This window comes from Myotis myotis, unplaced genomic scaffold, assembly GCF_014108235.1.
Source record: "Myotis myotis isolate mMyoMyo1 unplaced genomic scaffold, mMyoMyo1.p scaffold_m19_p_8, whole genome shotgun sequence".
Lineage (NCBI taxonomy): Eukaryota > Metazoa > Chordata > Mammalia > Chiroptera > Vespertilionidae > Myotis > Myotis myotis.
The window spans coordinates 78,599,924-78,623,126 of NW_023416390.1; the positions used below are offsets into that span (position 1 = coordinate 78,599,924).

General features: G+C 39.8%; 1 protein-coding gene across 5 annotated transcripts in view; it reads left to right on the plus strand.

The window, feature by feature from the left end:
- NCKAP5 (NCK associated protein 5) overlaps window positions 1-23,203 on the plus strand; it is a 955,167-nt gene that overhangs the window by 93,624 nt on the left and 838,340 nt on the right. The gene's annotated exons all lie outside the window — the stretch shown is intronic.

Here is a 23,203-nt window from a genome sequence, read left to right on the forward strand (position 1 = left end):
ATGTCACAATTTTAGGATTTTCTCCTTTTATACCACTGTTCCTCATTTTCCGTTTCTCTTTAGCTTGCTGTTTCTATAGTTTTAACATTATTTGTGTTGATATGAATTTATTTTTATTCCATTATAAAGCACATGGTCAGTTTTGAAAATTATTTAACCATTATCTCTTAGGATATTTCCTCAATGCTCTTCCATCTTTTTCTCTTTTTGGAATTTTTTAGATGTATTTTAGAGTCTTTTAGTTGATATTTCTTATGTCCAATTTTTTTTCTGTGCTTCATTCTAGGTGAATTTATTAGACAAATTTTTTAATACCACTAATTCTTATGATTGTTTTGTCTAGACTTTATCTTGGTTATGGCATTTTATTTCAGATGATGATTTTCTTTTCTAGGTTCATAACAGCTCCTTCTTCACACCCACTTATTATGTTTCTTATTTCCTGTGTTTGTACCACAGTTTCTCACTTTTTATGAATGCTATTCCATTTTTGTTTTGACTTTTGCTCATAATCCCCCCTCAGTTTTATTGAGGTATATTTGACAAGTTAAAGAATGATATATCTTTAAGGTGTACAGTGTGATATTTTGATCTTCATATACACTGTGGGATAAGTGCCACAATCAAGCTAATTAACAAATAAATACATCACCTCCTATAGTTATGTTTCCTTGTGTGTGGTGAGAACACTTAAGATAAACTCTCTTAACAAATATCAAGTACACACAGTACTGACTGTAGTCACCATGCTGTACAGTAGATCTCCAAAGTGTATTCCTCTAACTGAACCTTCATACCCTTTGATCAGCAGGCCCCTGTTTCCCTCACCTCCTAGTACCTGGGTGTCACCCTTCTACTCTCTGCTTCTGTGATTTTGATGTTTCTAGATTCTACATCTAAATGAAATTTTTGTCTTTCTGTGTCTGGCTTATTTCACTTAGTATAACCTTTCCTCCAGGTTCATGTCTGTTGTTGCAACTGGAGAAATTGTCTCATTTTAGGCTGAATAATATTCCTCTGTGTGTGTGTGTGTGTGTGTGTGTGTGTGTGCATACACACACACGACATTTTTTATTATCAATTCATTCATCATCATAACACTTAGCTTGTTTTCATATATCGGCCATTGTGAATAATGCTGCAGTGAACATGGAAATGCAGATATTTTGAGATACTGACTTATTTCATTTGCATATATACTCAGAAGTAGCATTGCTAGATCATATAATTCATTTAAAAATTTTTTATTCTTCATAATCCTCACCTGAGGAGATGCTTTTATTAATTTTAGAGAGAGAGGAAAAGATAGAGGGGGGAGAAAGAGAGAGAGAGAGAGACAGACAGACAGACATTGATGTTAGAGAGAAACATGGATTGGTTGAGCCCTGTATGCGCCCCTATTGGAGCCTCCATACTGTTTCCATGATGGCTGTGCTAATTTATATGCCCACCAACAGGGCACAGAGCTTCCCTTTCTCCACATCCTTGCTGACACTTACCTTTTGTTGTTTTGATAATAGCTCTTCCAACAGGTGTGAGGTGACACCTCCTTGCAGGTTTGATTTGCATTTCCTTTCAGGTATCTATTGGCCATTTGTGTCTTCTTTTGATGTTAGTGTTTTGCTCATGTCATTGTTTTTATTTCTTTGGCAGCGAATTCTCTTCATTTTTTAATTTTGGCTCTCTTCTTAGTATTATTTTTCATGTGCTTTAAATTTTCTATTTATCTTGCATGAGGATTTTTTCTCTTTCTGTACACCCCCCTCCATGGAGGATGCCTCCAGCGAGCTTAGCAGACTTCAATCAGGTGACTTGATACCTCTGTTCTGTAATATAAAACCGGGCACATCTCCAATGAAGCTGGGCTAGCCAGGGCCTTGGTCAGGTTCTGTCTTTGAGACTGTCTTTCCTTCTGCGGAACCCATCAGCATCCTACTAGTACAGTGGTTCTCAATCTGTGGGTCGCGAACACTTTGGGGGTCAAATGACCCTTTCACAGGGGTCACCTAAGACCATTGGAAAACACACATATAATTACATATTGTTTTTGTGATAAATCACTATGCTTTAATTATGTTTAACTTGTAACAATGAAAATACATCCTGCATATCAGATATTTACATTATGATTCATAACAGTAGCAAAATTATAGTTATGAAGTAGCAACGAAAATAATTTTATGGTTGGGTCACAACAACATGAGGAACTGTATTAAAGGGTCGTGGCATTAGGAAGGTTGAGAACCACTGTACTAGTACATAAGCTGTAGCCTTGGGCGGCCATTCGTTTTCACCAACCTCTTTTCAAGATTGAGGGACCCTTTTTCCAGACTGTGTTTTCAGGAAGAGAGCCTGCTGTCTTTTGTCCTCAAACACTCATGAAAGCTTTTAATACTTAATACATATTAGGTTTCAAATTCTTTCCCAATTTGTGTGACTCTAAAGCCAGTACCTAGTGGGCTAAGGACCTCAGTACCCTCTTTCTTCTCTGAGCTCAGTTTCTGGTTCCTAAGATGTTTATCTTATTTATGTATCCCAGGGAATTTACCTGTGACAGTTAATATATTTTTCTCAACTATTATTTAAGAGGAAGTTCTTACTTTGATGTCCATTATGGGCAGATTAATCATTGTCCTTAAAACTCCACAAAATATAGGTATGTTAAATGTTTGTATTTTTCTGAAGTGTTGGGTATTTAGCTTCTTCTGCTCCTCAAAGTTTCCCAGAACCATGACCAAATGTGACTCTTTCCATTTGAATACATATTATATTTTCCAGGAAAAAAACATAGCAGTGAGAATTTACTTTATTTTTCTTCCAAAACATATAACTACATTTTATGCCATCAACAACATTAGCCTAATTTGAACAGGCAATGGTACAGTGGCGGTGTAGAAGAGTTTGAGTGGAATCCCCCTAAAATAAAGTTGAAATTCAGATTCCTGATACAATCATTTTTTCTTTTGGCAGTCAAAGGAAACGCTGCCTTCAGTGCAAATATTTAATGAAAGCAACAGGCTTGAAGTGCTTTATTTATGTTTTATTCTTTTAACTGTTTTGCTGAGCTCATGGGAGTTCAATGCTGTGTACTTGTTAGGTAGGAGTGAATGTATTTTCTACAAATGGGGTCTGCTAAGACAGTGTGAGTGTTGTGCATCCCGTGAATGTTCATTGAGTGCTGGTGAAAGATGATGGGAGTCTATGTAATGTAAGCGATTTAATTGGCAAGGTTAGGCATCCAGCTTAACTTCAAATTTAAATATACTGTACACAAGTCATATGTGTCTTTGCATGACTTAATAAAAATAAAATTTAAAAATAAAACACAAATATATTGCTCAGAACAAAAATAGAACATAATACAATATATAGATGAAGTATTATAGAATTTTACACTTGAAACCTATATAATTTTATTAATCAATATCATCCCAATAAAGTCGATAAAAATTAAAGAAATAAATAGAAAAAGAACTTAAAAAATGGGTGCATGATTTAAAGTAAATCACAAAAAAAGTTAGAATGATGATGTGACATCATTTTTCATCTTGAAGCTTAAAAGGCATACAATGCAATGAACTATCCAAAACTGTAATTAAAAAAAAACACTCTCACCTATACTAATAAAAGGCCTGTGGCTGTGACACTGTAACTTGGAACAACCAAAGACTGGTCACCAGGAGGCTGAGTGCGCATGCGGGTGGGCAGGGCTGTGTGCCAGGTTAGGCGCGCACTGGTGGCCGGGGACTTGACTCTGGGTCCCGCCTCCCACCTGTGTGGTGGGAGTCAGAGTTGGTCCAGCCTGCGCAGCGGGTCTAGGTCTCACAATAGAATGCGCTGGACCTCTAGTTTATAATAGCAACCCAAAAATAACACCCAGGAAGAAATGTATCAAATAAAGTGCAAGACTTGTACACCAAAACTATAAAACATTGTTGAATGATATTAAATAACATGTAAGTATATAGTAAGGCACCCCACTTTATGAGTCAGAAGACTTGCATTGTTAGGGTAGCAGTAATCCCCAAACTGATCTGTAGACTAAATGCAATACTATCAAAATCCCAGCTGGCTTTTGTAAAAATTATGTTTTTCATAAAATTTACATGGGAATGAAAGGTATTTTAATATGGAAAATAGCCAAAACCATTTTGACAATGAAGAGTAAAGTAAGATTCACAATTTCTTTTTTAAAAAATATATTTTATTGATTTTTTACAGAGAGGAAGGGAGAGAGAGAATTAGAAAAATCGATGAGAGAGAAACATCGATCAGCTGCCTCCTGCACATCTCCTACTGGGGATGTGCCCGCAACCCAGGTACATGCCCTTGACCGGAATCGAACCTGGGACCTTTCAGTCCACAGGCCGACGCTCTATCCACTGAGCCAAACCGGTTTCGGCAAGACTCACAATTTCTAAATCTACTACAAAACTATTATAATCAATATAATGTGATACCAATAAGACTATATAAAAACATAAAATTAATAAAATTGAGAGTAAAGAACTAAACTCTCACATTATGATCAATTGGTTTTTGACAGGGGAGTCAAGACAATTTTGTGGGGGAAGAACAATCTTTTCAATAACTGGATACCATGTGTAAAAAAGGATGGATATGAATCCCTACCTCACATCATACATAAGAGTTAACTAAAAAATGAATCATAGACTTGAGTGTAAGAGCTAAAATTATAACACTCCTATGATAGGAATAAATCTTCTTTTTACTTTGGAATAGGCAGTGTTTTCTTAGATATGACATCACAAGCATGATCTGCAGCAGTAACAAAAATCAGTAACTTGGACTTCAGTAAAATAATAAAAAATATTTCTACATGAAAGGACATTATAAAGAAACTGAAAATATAACCCACAGAATGGGAGAAAATATTTGCAAATAGTAAATCTGGCAAGAAACTGGTGTCCGTAATATATAAAGAACTCTTACAACTGAACAATGAAAATACAAATTACATCCCTCTCCTCCCCCCCAAATGGGCAAAAGTCTTAATAGCTCTTTCTTCAAAGAAGATATACAAATAGCCAATAAGTACATGAAAAGATGTTCATCATTTTAATTTCCATTAGGGAAATGGAAATAAAAATTACAATGAGATATCACTTCCCATCCACTAGAGTGGCTCCGATAAAAAAGATGGACAATAACAAATGTTGGGAAGGCCGTAGAAAAGCTGGAATTCTGATATATTACTGTGACTATGTAAAATGGTATAGCCACTTTGGAAAACTGTTTGGCAGTTTGTCAAGATGCTAAACTAACAGTTTACATTTGACCCAGCAATTCCACTTCTAGGTATATATCTAAGAGAAATGAAAACATATGTCCCTACAAAAAGTTGTGCATGGTGTTTATAATGAAAATGTGGATACAGTCTAGATGTCTATTAACTGACATATGGACAGATAAAGGATGGCATTCCATGCAATGGAATATTATCCAACCATAAAAAGGGGTGAAGTACTGATGCATGCTACAGTATGGATGATTCTTGAAAACATTTTGCTAAGTAAAAGAAGTCAGTCACAAAGATTACTCCTATGGTTCTGTTTATGTAAAATATCCAGAATAAACAAATTCCTGGAGACACAATGTAGATCAGTGGTTGCCTGCATCTGGGTAGGGAGCAGAGCTTGGGGAACAGCCGCTAATGTGTATGGGGTTTCTTTTTAGAGTGTTGAAAGTTTTTTAAAATGACTGCAGATGGTGGTGATGGTTGCACAATCCTGTGAATTCACTGGACTTTAAATGGGTCAATATTATGATATATGAATCATATCTCAATAAAACTGTACATGAAAAACTACAACAAGTTTAAAACCAAAGATTTTAATTCCGTTAACTGGTTTTGTAGAGCACAACATTTTAGAGCCAAAAGGCACCTTAGAGATCACTTAGTTCATTCTCTTTTATATGTGATGTGAGAAAAAATGAAGTCTAGAGAAATTGATTTTTCTGAAAATTTATACGTAGTTAGTAACAGAACAAGATATATCAACCTTCCATTTGAATTTTTAAAATGGATTGAGATTTGCCAAACTTCACAGAAGCCATATTCATAGCTAAATAGGAACTATCATGTTGTCATATTCAGTAATATATTAATGTGACCTATCAAAATATCCACATGTGTCTTTAATTACTTTTTTGTGTGGATGAGACAGAAATACCAAAACTAACAAGGAAGTAAGAATATGTAAAGACAACCAAGATATTATAGAAATATATACTCACATTCCTTGGAGAATCTATTAAATTAAAGAAATACATAAAATTGTCTTTGAAGGAGAGACTTATTTTTTTTAATCTCTGTGCTGTAGTGGCAGACATGAATATCTAAAAATTATTTTGTAACCCAAGTGATAGTTAATTTTAACTAAGGAGAAAAAAGTCTTTATGCGTTCAGGATTTATTCTATAACTTTCAATTGCTTCTACATTTTGGCTTCATGTAAAAAATAGTAATCTTTAAAAAGAAAATTTGGATTTGGATTTTCTATTTGCCTATGCAGGTGATGGGATATTAAATCATCCCCTGCTATAGCTGTTCTTAGTTTTTTTGGTGTTAATATTTAAGACTACAACCTTCTTAGAGTTTTACATTAATTCAAAATTAAAAAAAAATATTGAATTTTAGAGGTGCAGGGGGATTTGTAAGAACTCATGTAACTAAAATTTGCAAATTTGTAGCTTAATAGGCTGCATACTTCTCAGAGATGAATTTTGTTTGGCTTCTGCAATATATTTTTAAAATCTAAGAAATCTTTAACAATTGACAGTTTTTGCATAAATATCTGAATTTCTGTGTTCTCTTGAAAAATCGAAGGGTTTTCTAAGGTGGCTCTCTCTTCCTGCATGTGGTTTTGGCTGCAGTTGGGTGCCAGCTGCTCCTTTTGGACAAGATGTGTGCCCCCAGGGGGCCCCAGCTCCTCTGGGCCAGCTTCTCTCATTTACCTCCTTACTTCTTAGCCCTTTGGGTTTGCAGCTGCTGATTTTGCCCAATCATCTCTTTCCCCTCCTAACTCTCCCCATAAGACACTTCATCAAATGAGTGTGTACCTAGTCAGATAACTCAGAACTCATTGTCACGGTGACCCTCTTCTATTGGTTAAAAGCATCATAAACTGTCTGATTATGTAAGAGAATCAAATTGAATTTCCCAAAAGAGAAACTTGAGAAACCTGAAAGTATTTTAAATCTTTAGATACAAACATTCTCAATGGTGATGAAAATTGGTTCCTGGGACAAAAATTTCAGAAATCACAATGTCTTGTGGTTCTAAAAATGACCGTAGTTACATAAATAGATATTGGGTATCTGTGGTGTTAAAGTTTCATGGGTTAAGAGAAGGAATTAAGAAAAATATTAAAGGGCACTGAGGGGCTGATGGCAAAATTTAAAAAGCTGAGAAACACTGAACTAGAGGGAGGACTAAGGACTCCGAAAGACTAATTTGAATGCCTGGCTCAGTATTTTCCTGTCACATGCGGCTCCATCTGGTGGGGAAAACCATGAATAAATATATAAAGAAAATACTCATCCTCACAGTAGAGACACCGCCTAAAGTCCAACTACACAGGAACTGTCTGATCCAACTGCCAAAATGACCAGGAATTTCTTTCCTTACATTTCAAGTTTCACTGAGATATAGTGCACATACAGCATTGTGCAGGTTTGAGGTGTACAACATGTTGATACACATATATATTTTATGAAATTATCACCACAATATGGTTAGTTAACACCTCCATCACCTTACATATTACCATTTGTGTGTGTTTGTGTGGTGAGAATATTTAATATCTACGTTCTAGCAACTTTCAAGTATATAATACTAGAGGCCCAGTGCATGAAATTCATGCACTGAGGTGGCGGGGCCCTCAGCCCAGCCTGCACCTTCTCGCAGTCTGGGACCCCTCACTCCTTACCGCCTTCCTGCTTGCTGCTCCTTACTGCTTGGCTCACTGGTCCTTAGCCCTGCTGCAGAGGGAGAGGCTCCTGCCACCACCGCAGCTGCACTTGCCAGCTGTGAGCCTGACTTCTGGCTGAGCAGAGCTCCCCCTGTGGGAGCGCACTGACCACCAGGGAGCAGCTCCTGCATTGAGCATCTGCCCCCTGGTGGTCAGTGCGCATCATAGTGAATGGTTGCTTAGGCTTTTATTATATAGACTAGGAGCCCAGCATGCAATTCGAAATTGCCTGCCGCCGCCCACCCTCGACTTGCCAATCTGGCCCTGCCTCGCCTCCCAGACCCCGCAGCAGCTGTGGCCGCTGCCCATCTGACCTGCCTCCCTCTCTGGCACTTGAAGCAGCTGCATCCACTGCTGATCAGGCTCTCCCCCAGTGCAGGAGTGCGAAGGCCCCTGCTGCCCTGCCCCCAACACTGCGGGAACAACTTCCTCCTGTCCGGTCCACCCGTTAAGGTGTCCTGGTTAATTAGCATATTTCTCTATTTTATATATATATTGATAGATAGATAGATAGATAGATAGATAGATAGATAGATAGATAGATAGATTTTTAAGCATAGTCATCATACCACACATTAGATCTCTGGAACTCATTCATCTTATAACTGTAGGTTTGTAGGTTCATTCCCTGTGATCAACATCTCCCCATTTCCCCAATCTACCAGCCCTCGGTAATGACCATTCTGCCCTCAGTTTCTGAATTTAGCTTTGTTAGGTTTCACATGTAGGTGGGCTCATAGAGTACTTTCTCCGTTTGACTTATTTCACTCAGCATAATTCCCTTAAGGTCGATGCATGGTGTTTCAAATGGCAAAATTTCTTACTTTATATGACTGAATAATATCCATGTCCATATGCCACATTTTCTTTATCCGCACACAGACAGCGGGCACTTGGGTTGTATTCATGTCCTGGCTATTGTGAATCATGCTGCAATAAACATGGGAGGGCAGCTATCGCTTTGAGATAGTGATTTCATTTTGTTTGGGTCTGTACCCAGAAGTGAGATTGTTAGATCACCCGGTGGAAAAGCCAGGGTAAAACAGAGATTTTAGCATCACTGACACAAGTATAAATTGCTGCAGGATAACCATTTTGGGAGAGCAATTTGAAACTGCCTGATAAGTTGAACAGGTGCATAACCTGTGACCCAGTGTGTTCTCTGTACGAGAGAGAAACTTTTCTGCCTTTGTTCAGAAAGATGCACGAGCAAGAACATTCAAAGCAGCATTGTTTGTGATATAGTGGCAAACCCTAAATATCTGTTTATGGGGAATTGGGTAGATAAACTGCCATAAGTCTATTGGAGAGGAGTCTTAAAATATTTAAAATGAATGAGAACTCCTTTTATCAACATGTATAAATCTTGATGCCTAATGTTAAGAGGGAAAAAATGCAGTAGTATTAAGTGGGGGGAAAGTGCCACAACTGAATAGAGAAAGCCTGATACCATATGTGAACTTCAAAATGAACATTAAACAATACTGTGTATCATTCTTAGTACCCACATACATAGTGTTAAATATAGGTATTGGGTACATGTATATTTGTTACTCTTTGGTATGTTAAATTTTTAGTTTAAAATTCAGAATAACACATTTTAAAGCAGTATAAGGGTCCAGAAATGTGTAGACATTCCCTCAATCTGGTAATTGGTAGCTCAAAATAAATAAAACAATCTCATACTTACTGATGAAAATATTACAACTAATTCCACTGAAATAAGGAACAAACGTTCCTACTATCAACTTGCTCCTTAGCCAATGCCATGTGACTAGAGAAAGAAATAAGAATTATAAATATTGGAAAGGAAAGGCCAAAAATGTTTCTGTTTTCTATCTAGAAAATGCAATAGACTAAAACAAGGATGCTTAAAACTAGCAAGGGTACTCAGGAAAATGGCTAAACAAAAGTCCAAGTGTATTAATCAGTAGTTCTTTCTCTGCATTACCTATAACCAATTAGAAAATGTAATTAGAAAAAAAAAGTATTTAATCTCAACAGCAACAAAAACATAAACACCTAGGATTTAAAGAAGATATGCCCAAGGGCTATTTAATGAAAATTATAAAACTTTACTGAAGGACATGAACAGTGACCAAAATTAATGGAGAGATTATTTTAAATTCTCTATTGTTGCATAACAAAACATTCCAATACTGGGTTACTTAAAACAACAATGACTTACCTTTTCCTCAGGATTCCGTGAGTTGGTAATTTGTATGGTGCTTCTGTTGGTCTCAGTTGAGATCACTCACATGATTGAGGGTTTGACTAGCACTGAAGGGCTCCAAACTGAAGTGGGCTTCACCCACTTATCTGGCAGTTTGTGTAGCTATCAACTAGGCTACCGTGGTTCTCCTCCTTCAGTGTGCTGGCCTGGGCTTCTTCACAGCATGCTAGTCTCCGGGTTCCAAGAGAGAAGATAGAAGTTTCAAGTCCTCTTAAGTTTTAGCATCAGACCTCAGTTTAATTTTGCCACATACTATTGGTCAAAAGAGTCATAAGCCATTACAGATACAAGGAGTGGAGAAATGTGCATTGCACTCTGTGTGCCCACCACCTAAAGTCAAGTCATCTTTCATCATCATATATTTGGCCCCCTTTACCCTTTACTATTTACCCCCTAATCCTAACTCCAACCCTAACCTTAACCCCTTCCCTCTGGTAACTACCATATTGTTGTCTGTGTCTATGAGTTTCAGTTTTATATCCCACATATGGGTGAAATCATATGGTTCTTAGCTTTTTCTGACTGACTTATTTTGCTTAGCATAATATTCTCAAGGTTCATCCATGCTATTGCAAATGGTGGTATTTCATCTTTTCTTATGGCTGAGTAGTATTCCATTGTATATACGTATCCTATCTTATTTATCCAGTCATCTATCGAAGGACACTTAGATTGTCTCCATGTCTTAGCCACTGTGAGTAATGCTGCAATGAACATAGGGGTACATGTTTCTTTGTGAATAAATGTTTTCAAATATTTGGGTAGATACCCAGAAGAGGGATTGCTGAGTCATATGGTAACTCTTTTAAATTATAACTTTCCTGGGTAGAATAATCTTGGTTGTATGTCTTTGCTTTTCATCACTTCAAATATTTTCTTCCAATCCCTTTTGGCTTACAAATCAGCTAACAGTCTTATGGAGGCTATCTTTTAGTAGTTATCTAAAAGATATACTATACAGTTAGTTATACTGCCTTTCTCTTGTAGCTTTTAGGATTTTCTTTTTGTCTTTAGATCTTTTACATTATGAGTACGATGTGTCTTGGAGTGGGCTTCATTGGGTTCATTTTCTTTGGGACTCTTCGAGCTTTCTAGACTTATATATCTATTTCCTTTGCCAGTTAGGGAAGTTTTCTGTCATTTTTTCAAATAGATTTTCAACATCTTGTATTTCTCTTCTCCTTCCAGCATCCCAATATTGTGAATGTTGGTACATTTGAAATTATCCTAGATGCTTCTTAAATTGTGCTCATTTCTTTTTTCTTCCTTTTTCTACTTGCTGTTCTGACTGGCTATATACTCCTCCTTATATTGCAAATCACTGATTTGATTCTCTGCTTTATCTACTCTACTGTTGTGTGTGTATTTGTTTTCCCCCCATGTCCTGCATGGTTCAGGGTTCAGGATCTGGAAGAGGAGCCACATGCAAATGAAAGAGAAGAGACAAGAGATAATTTGGAAATATTGGGGGGCCAGGCGGACAAGTCCAACTCAAGAGGAAGGACATCCATGGGTGCCCAGGCTTCGCCAGCCTTTGATTCAACTTTGGTTAAACATAAAGCCCTGAGTCAGGCAGGTAATTGCAGTAATAGACAGGCTATCTTAAAGGTCAGTAAATATTAGAAGGATTTACTCTGAGACTATTTGATCAGGAAATAGCTTGAGCCCCCATTGTCAGGACTAGACAATCAGTGCATAACTCAGGCCCTTGCCATGGGTTCAAGGGTCACCAGCATTCCAGGATCCTTGTTTGCACTTCTTTGCTAGTGAAGACAATGGGCAGACTCCCACACTGTTGATTCCCTATAATTTAGTCTTCATTTCAGTTAGTGTATCCTTCACTTCTGACTGGATCTCTTATATGATTTCCATGTTCTTTTTTATGCTATTGAAGTTCACACTAACTTCCTCAAGCATCCTTATAACCAGAGTTGTTTTGAACTCTGTATCTGGTAGTTTGCTTGCCTCTATTTCATTTAGTTCTTTTTCTAGAAATTTCTCCTTTTATTTGTGGCACATTTCTTTGTCTCTTCATTTGGGTTGCCTCCCTGTGTTTGTTTCTGCATATTAGGTAGAGCTGCTATTTATTCTGGGTTTGATAGATTGGTCTCATGTAGTAGGTGTCCTGTAGGGTCCATTGGTGCAGCCTTACCTTATACCCAAGCTGGGCACTCCAGGTGTTCCCCTGTGTGGGCTGTATGCATTTTCCTGTTGTAGTGATTCTTGATTGCTGTTGGCATATCACTGAGAGGGATTGACAACCAGATTGATCAGTTTTGAGGACCAGCTGTGACTACAGCAGAGGAGCTGCTGAAAAGGGCCTGACCCCACAGAGCGGGACTCACCTCAGTGGAGCTCTGGTATCCACCAAGTTCACTCTTTGAGCATGTCGCTCATAGAAGTGGTTGGGTTGTAATCTAGTGTGGCCTGAAGCTATCTACCAGCTGCACTGGCTCTGAGGCCTCTTGAGAGGTGCAAGATCAGCCATCACCTGTGCCCTGTCCAGGGCCATCAGGCATAAGCTTCAGAGAGATCAGAAGATGGCTGCTACTTGTGCTGGTGTTTGAGGTTCCTGGGAGAGGCCACACTTGCAAACTGAGTCTGGCTGCTACTAGTGCCAGGCCTAGAACCGCTTAGCAAGAGATATGGGGTATGTAGAGGCCAGATATGCTGCTTTTTTGAGAGATTTTAGGAAAGTCTAAAGCATGAGTAAAGAGAGGCCATTTGTATAAAAAAGCCACAGGAAACACCTTGGGTTGGCCCAGGATCTGGGTGGAGCAGGGTCTGAAAATCACTACAATGTGAGCCAGGTTGATGGAGACTCAGATATAGGGCCCATTTGTTGCCTCTGTGGGAGAAGGGCTCAACAAATGAACAATGGTCTCTACCGGCAGTTCTGAAGCCAGACAATTAAGTTTCTCCTCGTATGTCCCTGGCATCTTGTGAGCAGCTGCCCCAGCACTAGGGCTCAGAGGAAGTGAATCTCTCTAAGTTCATGCATGAGCCCTTTAAGAGGAACTGCCTGGGATTCTAGAAGCCCTCCTTTTCACTCAGCCACCATCCCTGCTTGTTTTTATAGCCAGAAGTTATGGAGACTTCTCTTCCCTGGGTGGGGGTTCTGATGTGGGCCTGGGACCTATTGTTCCTCAGCGGGGACCTCCACAGCAGCTGAGATATTCCTCCTGATTTTTATCTGCCATACATGTGGGTGTAGAACCAGCTCAGTCAGCATCTCCGCTCCTCCTTCAAGTCTCCATGTGGCTTCTTTATATCCTTAGTTATAGGGCTTCTTTTCAGCTAGAATTCAGGTGGTTCTGAATGATGATTGTTCTGTATTCACTTGTAATTTTGATGTGGTTAATGGGAGGTTTTGAGTACCATGTTTACCCATGCCACCATCTCAGAACTCCAGTTTTACCTTTTAAAGAAATTTTAGCTCACCTTTCTCTTCAAGAGGGAATAGCACTCTCAATATAATTAAACACTGTATAGAAGAGGAACATCTTTGAGACTTTTCTTATACATTTCATTTTGACAGCTGCTGTTACATAGGACATTTTAATGCCATATTCTACATTTTATGGTTTATTAAGAATTATTTCTGCCCTAGCTGGCTTTGCTCAGTGGATAGAGCATTAGCCTGTGGACTGAAGGGTCCTGGGTTCAATTTCAGTTAAGGGCACATGCCTGGATTGCAGGTTCAATCCCCAGTGGGGGGCGTGCAGGAGGCAGCCTATCAATGAGTCTCTCTCATCATTGATGTTTCTTTCTCTCCCTCTCCCTTTGCCTCTGAAATCAATAAAAAGACATAAAAAAGAATTCTTTCTATTGTTTTTAGCATATAAATGGTATTTAAAGCTTAATCCTTTAATCTTTATTTACTAGGCTTTGGGCTTTTTATTTTTCTTTTCACATCAGAATTATTTGGAGCATGAGATTTCTGGAAGGAGGTGACTAAAAGAGAAGAGTGAATAAACTCTTAAGGTGACAAAAGTTTTCAGATAGTTGGAAATATTCTAATTATCAGCTAAAGCTGTAGCAACGTGCGTTGGCTTTCCATTTTTTTTACTATACCCATTTCCTGAATCATTTTGGTTTTTCACTTGTGTGCAAAGGCATTTAATGGAAAATAATGAATTCAGCAGTATATGGGGACATCACAGTTAAAGCTTTTGCTGGATCTCCACAAAACATTGCTTTTCATAAACTGTTTTCCTAACAAGTCATGTTGCCTCTCAGTGGAATTTGCAGAGTTTAGAGTGTATTCTACCCAACTAGCCCCAGATGGAAAATACACTCTTGAAATTGGATGGTTTTTTAAGTGTAGCTCTCTACAGCCTTTTCAAAGGAAAAAAAAAAAAAAAAGCTTGAACAGAATTCATTTAATAGCATGGCCTATAATTCCCCCAGCATCCCATGGATTTAGATGTTTTTGCTTTTGGCAGTGGAATTTTTCTAATTTAATTAACTCATTAGCGTAAGCAGATGACACAGTGTGAAAATTCTTTTCCCTTGTCAGTTAACTAAATATTCTTCCAATCCACTGGGGTTGTGTGCACAACTTATTTATTTTAAAAGTTATTTATTTATCTGTTTTATTTGTACACTGACTTCCCCTTAAGAGTTTATGGGCAACATGTAGACATTTCATGTAATGAACTAGAAACCTTTCTAAAGTGATAAATGGGGAAGAGACAGAGGAGGGAACTAAACAGCAGGGAAAATCTTTACAAAGAAAGACCGGGAGAGAAAGAACAGATGGTTGGAGAAGAGCAACCAGAGCTGAAATGCTTATGCTGGTCCAAACCCCTGCCATTCTGTCTCTTCATTTTTAGTTCAAATACTGGAAAAATGCAGCAAAAGTTCGTGTCTAGAAATCAGCTGGAAATACTGTGAATGAGAATAAAGGCAAGTTTTCCGGGATTATCTAAGTGGGATTCTCCTTTATGCTAAAATCATTCATTCATTCATTAACCCTTTTTTTACCTTTTTGCTATGAATATAGAAATCATTATTGCCTCTTAGATTTAAACTTCCTTGATATTTGAGGATTTTACTTCATTTCTTCTTTCTTTCATCTTCCCTTTTCTGCTTCTTCTCCTCCTCCTCCTTTCTCTTCTCTCTCCTTCTTCCCCTCCCCTCTCATCCCCTCCCTTTCCCTTTCCCTTCCTCTCTACTTCCTCCTCTCCCTCTCCTCTCCTCTCATTAGGGCCTAACATAGGGCATAGAAGAAAATATACATTGAGTAACTATCACTGAATTCTGGATGAAAAGAATTCTGTTGATTTATATCTAACAGTCATCGAGCACCTTCTCTGGTATTTAAAACATGCATCATTTTATTTCTCAGAGCAATTTCATTAAAGTGATTGCTGTTATTATTACCTTAATTGTATCCATGAAGAGACTTAGGCCAAGATATTACATTGCTCAAGGTCACCAACATTGCTCAAGGTCACAGGACTTTTCAGTTGAAGAATTTAACTTAGGATGTCTGGGATGCTGCTACCCAATGATGGTGGTGTGGGATAGTCAGGCTTGATGGAGCTCAAACAGAGAAGGGGGGACATCTTTGCGTCCATGCTAAGAGAGAAACACAGCCCCTAGTTTCTGTAGCAAATAAATATTAGGTAAAAGAAAGTGTTGACCCTGATTTGTGCACATTAAACAGGTGAATTTTATGGTATGTGAAGTATATCTCAATTTTAAAAAGACTTAAGAGATAAGGGTTAGAAATGACTGAGTTTGGGACATATTAAAGGTTCCAAGAGTTTTCTCTATCCTCCATTCCAAAGGAACTTAGTTGGAAGTAATATGGAAATTTAACTGTCTCAGCTTACAAAGCCGGGTGTTGAACGATGACAGGCTCCCCACACTCAGACTCTGCTGTGCTCTCTCGCTCTCCATGTTGGAGGTGCCGTTTACCTGGGAGGGGCCGTGGGCCATGATTCTAAGGGGTTCTTCTGGCTTTTAAGTCATCAGCTCTAAGCTACTGCACAGCATGTAGGGTGAGAGGTTTAATAAACATGAGCTCATGAAACCCTTTTTTAAAAGCAGTTTTCGTCATCATGCAAACATTTCTCGACTTCAAAGGAGAAAGCTGTTGTCACATCCCTGAGAGAGTGTTTCCAGCCATGCATTTTTCTGGCAAGGATGGACACCGCGTTCAGGGAGTATGTTAGCATCCAGTCTTCCCAATCAGTGTCAGGGTGCTGCTAGGATGAAATAGACACCTTGTGGTTGAAAATCACATGATTTGGTGTGTTTTTTATACTCATGTCCAGCATGGAGACAGCAGTTTTCTGTTTACTCAGAGTGCATGTGCGCACTCACACACACACACACGTGCAACACATGCATACTCATGCACACACACATACACATATACATGGACACATATATACATACACGTGAACGTGTCCACACACCTTTACCTATACACCTCATGAATGGATGTATCAATTGCAGGTTACTGAGCCAGTGTACCTTCCAAAAGGAAGTGGGTGTGTGTGTGTTTGATGCATAAGGCCAGCCCTCTGCTGTTCTTTACAGAGGCTTAATGGATGGGTATGAAATGATTTTAATGTAAGGCTGACAGGAGTTTCAAACATTCTGTTGGGTAGCGCTAAGCAAATCTCACACATTCATAATTTCTGCTGTTGGCACTGTGAAATGAGAGCGAGGCGCTCACGGTGGAGAACAGTGGACAGGAATGAGGGAGAGGGATTTGGGAGCATCTGAGTCAGGACTTTCTGACCCTCTTGTTCTTGGAGTTGGACATTGCTTCCTTCATTCCCTAAGTTGTGGCCTCACTCCGCGTTTCTACGATATCTGCACTTTAATTTGGAATCTAGATTTGATAGTTCTGTCTTAATTCACATCTAGTTCCTGCACAAAGCAAGACCAGTAGGGCTGTGAGCAAGCCTGAGAGGGTGGGGTTAGGAGAAGGAAGGTGCTGGTCCAAATTGTTTGTATCTAACATTTATCTTATTTGGCCTCAGAGTGTGCAGATTAAGAACTGCCATTAACAAGAAGGCAGATGTTGCTGCCAACATGGTAGAGCCATAAGACACTGGAAGAAAGGGAAGCAGATAAAGAATGCGGGTACTTTCCCTTCAAACTGGTGCTCCCTTGGTTGGGTTTTGGAGTCATTCTGGGATCTTAAAACAATAATGACTGGGTCACACTCCTAGTGATCCTGGTTATTTGGCCTGGGATGGGCCTCAGGGACTCACCAGGTGACTGGGATTTGCAGCAGAATTTGAGAACCACTGTTCTGACCAGCCCTCTCTGCTGTTGCCATCCTCTGGTGCCTGGGACCTCTGTCCCTGGAGATTCCACTGGTCTGCAACGGGGTCTGCTCCAGGCTGTTACACAGGCTTCCAGGAGATTCTGAGAAGCTCCAAGTGGGCAGAGCTGCCCTGCTGTCTTCTCAGGGACAGGAAACTTGCTGCCCTTTGGTTGTCTTTGGCATGTTCAGTTCTGAAATTATTCTTTTTAGGATTTCGAGGAGCCAGTGTGGTGGGTGCTGCGGGGGCTGAGCCAATGAGATTGACAGTCAGTTCTCGGGATGTTAACTGCCGCAAACAATCATCTTTCACCTGTTTGTGGCTTAATGAAGCCGACTAAAAAGTATCATGAATAGATGTGGAAGGGCTTTTTCTCATGGGATCTCATTGGAGCCGCACAACAACCTATGGAGAACAGATTAGGAAATGTTGATGCATAGAAGTTAGGGAACATGCTGGAATTCACAGGGCAAAGAGGGCTGGGAGCCAAATCTTCCAGTGTCTTACGGCTCTACCATGTTTCTCCATTTCTTCTGCCACTGCTATTACAATTTCCTAGCAGGGGTACGGTGTGGGGGGAGCAGGGAGGCAGAAATGAGATGAAGAAATGTGTGTGAGTGTGTGAGCCTGTGTGTGAGTGTACATGTGAGAGTGTGAGAGTCTGTGTCTGCATGTGTGTGACTGTGTCCATGTGAGGAAATGTGCCTTTGAGATTTTATCGGAAGATGTTATTTGGTTATTGAAAGTTATACAGTTTGTTAACAAAGTCCAGCAGAAAAAAATTACTGATATCTCTAGGAATATTAAAGGCTCTGTGTACCACTGAAAGGCCATTACTATCTGTGAAGAAAATTAAAGAGAATTTATTAAGGCCAACTCAGATTTCTACAGATGCCAATAAATAGTATTGTCATCGCCAGAGAGAAATGTAAGGGGGAGAGATCAGTAACAATGACCATCATCCAAAAATAGATGCTTCATATCCTGTCTTCCTTCAGCTCTCTGGCCATCCCTCCCTCCCGCCTCCCGCAGGGAGGGCAAGGCGCTCCATGCATCCCTCAGAGGCAGGTGTGCATTCTTTGTAGCCAGGATTGCGAGAAGCCAGCGGAAAGACAGGGACACAATGGGCCGTGGCACTTTGTAAGTGCAGGCAGGGCCTAAGCAGTCATTTTAGGTTGATAATGGTTTTTAAATCATGATAAAATATTTTATTTGAGGCTTAAGTATGCCTGTATATGTGGCAAAGTAAGTGCAGTGTTACACACAGGCCTAGCATCTCTTTGCTTTAGGGATGTTACTTTGCTGCCTTGCTCTTTGCATGCTCACCGAGACAGTTGTAAACATTCCCTCATTTATTCATCCACACAAGCAACAAATACTCCTTCAGTGTGTGCCGTGTGGGTATGCACAAGGCATTATACCCTCTATGGGAACATGGAACATAAGACACTGTCCCTGCTCTCTGGGAACTTAGTTTTGGGGGACCTTTAAGTCGGTGCTGTTACTTCAGAAGGCCCACAGGAAGGAAGCCAGGAGTTGTGCAGGGAAAGCTGCTGCCTGTCCAAAGGTATCTGTCTCTGGGGTGTGCTCAAGCCAGGGAATGAGAAACTGCTCTGGATATTTCAGGCAGAGAGGTCTTCACTGCATGAATTTGTTATGAAGCTGTTGGAAGGGCCAGTGAGCTGAAGGCATGAGGTGGCGGTCCTTCCCCTTCCCCGGGGAGGAAAGCTGCTGCTGGCTGCCTTTTCCTACGCTGAGTCCTTGGGGGCATCAGGGAAGTCACTGGAGCCTCTAGTGCACTGCTGTTGAGGCTGGGCATCTGGAGCTGGAAGCAGAATGGCGTCTTCCTTCCTCTTGCCTTCTGATCTCACTGCCTTCTGTCGGCAGAATCCAATGTGCCCGGCTGACTAAGAAATCTCAATAATGTAGTTTGCACCTCGACTTGCAGTACGGAGATGAATGAATATAGCACAGCCAGGTGGGGTGCGTGATAGTGGTGGTGAAATCAAACAGTGAAATAGCCAGAGGAGAGGGATAGGGCCTGGGAGTAGCCAGTGACCCCAGAGTTTTCTCGCAGCAGTTTAGACTCAGAAATCTGATTATTAGTGCACTGAGATGTAACCAGGCTTTGACATCTGATCAAAACTAACTCTTATGGACTGAACTGGACCCCTAAAAATTCATATGTGGAAGTGCTGACCCCAAATACAACTATATTTGGCAATAGGATAGTTTTTTATTGATTTGAGAATCATCAATGTGAGAGAGAAATATTGATCGGTTGCCTCCCCAGCTAGAGATCCAATCCACAGGCTTCTGGTGTACGGGATAACACTCCTATCAACTGAACCACTTGGCCAGGGCTGGTGATAGAGCCTTTCCGGAAGGAATTAAGGTTAAGTAACATCTTCAGAGCGGGGGCCTTATTCAGTAGGACTATTGTCTTTATAAGAAAAGGAAGATACACCAGAAGCATGTGTGCAAAGGAAAAGGCCATGTGAGGACACAGAGCAGGCAAATGCAAACTAAGGAGAGAGCCTCATCAGAAACCAGCCCTGCAGGCACCTTGAACTTGAAAATCAGGCCTCCAGAACTGTGAGAAAATAAATGTCTGTTGTTTAAGCCACCTAGTCTGCGGTATTGTGTTATGGCAGTACAAGCTGATTAATATACTAAGCAAATCCCTAACTCATGAATATAGAGTCAGATGCCAAATTGCAAATTGTACTGAAAACATAACTTTACAAAAGATGGCCTATGTGCATTTGCTGGTCAGCACATTTCTCTGTAAGTTAACCTACATAGGAATCAACTACATAAAATTAGAAGGTTGCTTGACAGTAGTCTCTGAGCAAGAGCATTTATTGCATGATACAGATGACCAGTGTAATACCAACATGTGGTTGGGATGTGACCTACTCACTTGCCTTCTAGACCCATAGCCCTTGCTGGTGATATGTTAATGTGGGTACTCTTCTTCCCTGATGGTACTGCAGGTGGAGTGTGTCAGCCTTCCTGGCTTTTCCTTCTTGGATCCCTCCCCTTTTCATGTTGACATAACCTGGTTGCCACTTTTTTGGGGGTGGGGTGTTGCTTTGATACTTTTGTATAACTTTGGATAGTTTCCATGATTGTTTTATGGTTTAACACATATATTTTCAAGGTCTTTGGATGGAGGTAGGACATGCACTTAGGCTGAAGTTTGGCCAGGACACACGGCTGTAGTGATACTGCCTGTTGCCCTGGGCTGTGTCCTTCTGATTGGTCAATACCTGTGCTGTGTCAGTTGATAAATGTTTTGAATGTCAATCTCTGACTCTGTAATTGGAAACATAAAGTATGAAAATAAATTGACCAGGCTAAGCTGTTCAGTCAACCATCCACCTGGTAGACTAGGCTAATAGAGAACTGTCAAAAGGATTCCTGTTTCCCAAAATGACAGCCTCATTAGCCTATTATGGGGCATAAAATCCAGTCATTGGAGTTTCTCCTTAATGAGTTTCATCACATTTACCAAAAAAGATAATCAATGTTTAATACTTAAAGCTCACCTACTATGTGTCAGGCACTTCTCTTTAAATGGACCATCTCAATCATCATATCAACCTCACTATGAAGGTCCTACTATTGATTCCATTTTATAGCTAAATCAACTGAAGCTTAAATAGGTTAAATAATTTGTTTAATGTTATCAGCTAGTAAAGAGTAAAGTAGAGAATCAAACCCTAAGATTGAAACATTGTGTTTAGAACAAGCAAGTTTCCTTGGCCTGCAGTTGTTGCTTACATCTCAGCACTTTGCTCACACGTTATCTTCCTAGCTCGCTTTGCTCCCTATTCTGGACACACAAAATTTTCCCAGATCCTTCCCAGCAATAAGGCTGACCTCTCTACCTGGCATGCTCTTTACACGTGCTTTTACATGGCTGGCTCCCACCTCTACCATTCTATTTAAAATATTCTCCCCTTCCACATGCTTGAAACTGTTACACCAACTACTGAGGATTATTTCCTTCAGTGCAGGTACCTACCACCATTTGGAGTTGTTTGTTTGCTTCTTTGTTTTCTATATCCTCCTATTAGAATGTCAGGAACCTAGTCTGTCCTAGACATGGCTGTGTCATCAACATCTAAGTACTGAGTCCTCCGTGGTAGTCAAGAAATATGTGCTAAATGTCAAAGGATTATCTATTGTGACTCATCAAACCCCATGGCTCTTTGGATTAAGACTTAGGAGACATGCTTTGATGCAGGGGGAAGTCTCAGTGTCTGATTAGTCTCTCTAGTTGGATTCATTATTACAGAGAGTATTCTGAGCTACCAGTACAGCCAGTCACTGAGATGAGGAAGGGACTGCAAAATGGGTGGAACAGCTGAAAATGGGAGATGTAAGTCTTCGAACAAATTTCAGATGACTAGTAGTTTTGTCTATAGTAGTAGTGTAGAGCTAACTTAGTTCTGAAAAATGCTTAAGAGAGTTTGTTTTTAACTATTAGGCTCTACTGAAAAGCAACTATTAAGAACTTACTATATTGAAAGAATTGTCCTAGGTGATGATGGTGATTAATAAGGTAAGCCACCAAGGACTTGTATGAAACTTGGGAGAGAGAGAAATCATTGCCAAATGGAGTGACTAGGAAGGTATTGTGAAGGAGATGGGAGCTGAGCCAGGCGTTGGAGCAAGGGGAGGAATAGACCAGATGGAGGTGAAAAGTATGATCAAAAGCGTGGTCTCAGGAATGTGCCTAGTGTGGTTGGGATTGCAAAGACTAGTTGGCAGGAAGTAGACCTTGAACATGATGTTGAAAAATTTGGATTTTATCCTGAATTCAGAATGAACTCCTAGGAGTTTCTGAGTGGACCAGTAATTAATTAAAATTAGTGTTTCTGAAAAATGAGAGAATGACTCAGATGGAGACGGGAGCCTATGGAAAAGGGGCCCATCAGTTTCCTGCAATTGACTATAATTTGGGCAGACTCTGTCTGGGGCACAGCTGTCTCCACTCTCTTCCTAGTGGAGGAAACCAAGAGAAGGAGGCCACATTCTGTGTGTGGTCTGTGAAGTAGAATTCCTTGCGTCCTCTTCAGAGTTGGAGCAGTGAAAAATATTTATTTTCAATTTTATGAAAAGATTTTGGTATAGCATTTAATGAAGTTCAGCTCTTCGATATCAGCAGGACAATGGATTTGTGTGGATTAGGAGCATTTTGTACGGATTAAGAGCATTTCTGTATCTCAAAGTGCCTTCCGAATCACCAAAGACATTCAATTATGTCAACTAGTATTTAAGGTTAACCAGTTTTTAATGTAATCTGTGTATAATTATAACTGACATATGGGTAAGTTGTAAGTCATTGCCTTTAAACCATTTTTTACATACATCATTTGATTGCTGTTGATTGCAGTTGAGAAACATGGATTTTAGAGGCTCAATGACTTGTTGAAAGTCACTTCACTATTGGGGACGAAAGCTTGGGTTCAAACCCATTTCTCTTACTTCAAGCCTTTCCATCTTGGTGAAAACTGGGAGCTAGTGCTTAATATATATGACACATTCTTACTAACTAGAATACTTAATGATTCCAGAACAAGCAGTGTCAGTGGAGTGCGGGGATTAACTGTATCTCATGTGGTAGAATGCAGTGGGTGTTCAAATAAATACTCATTGATAATAATGATGTCATCTACC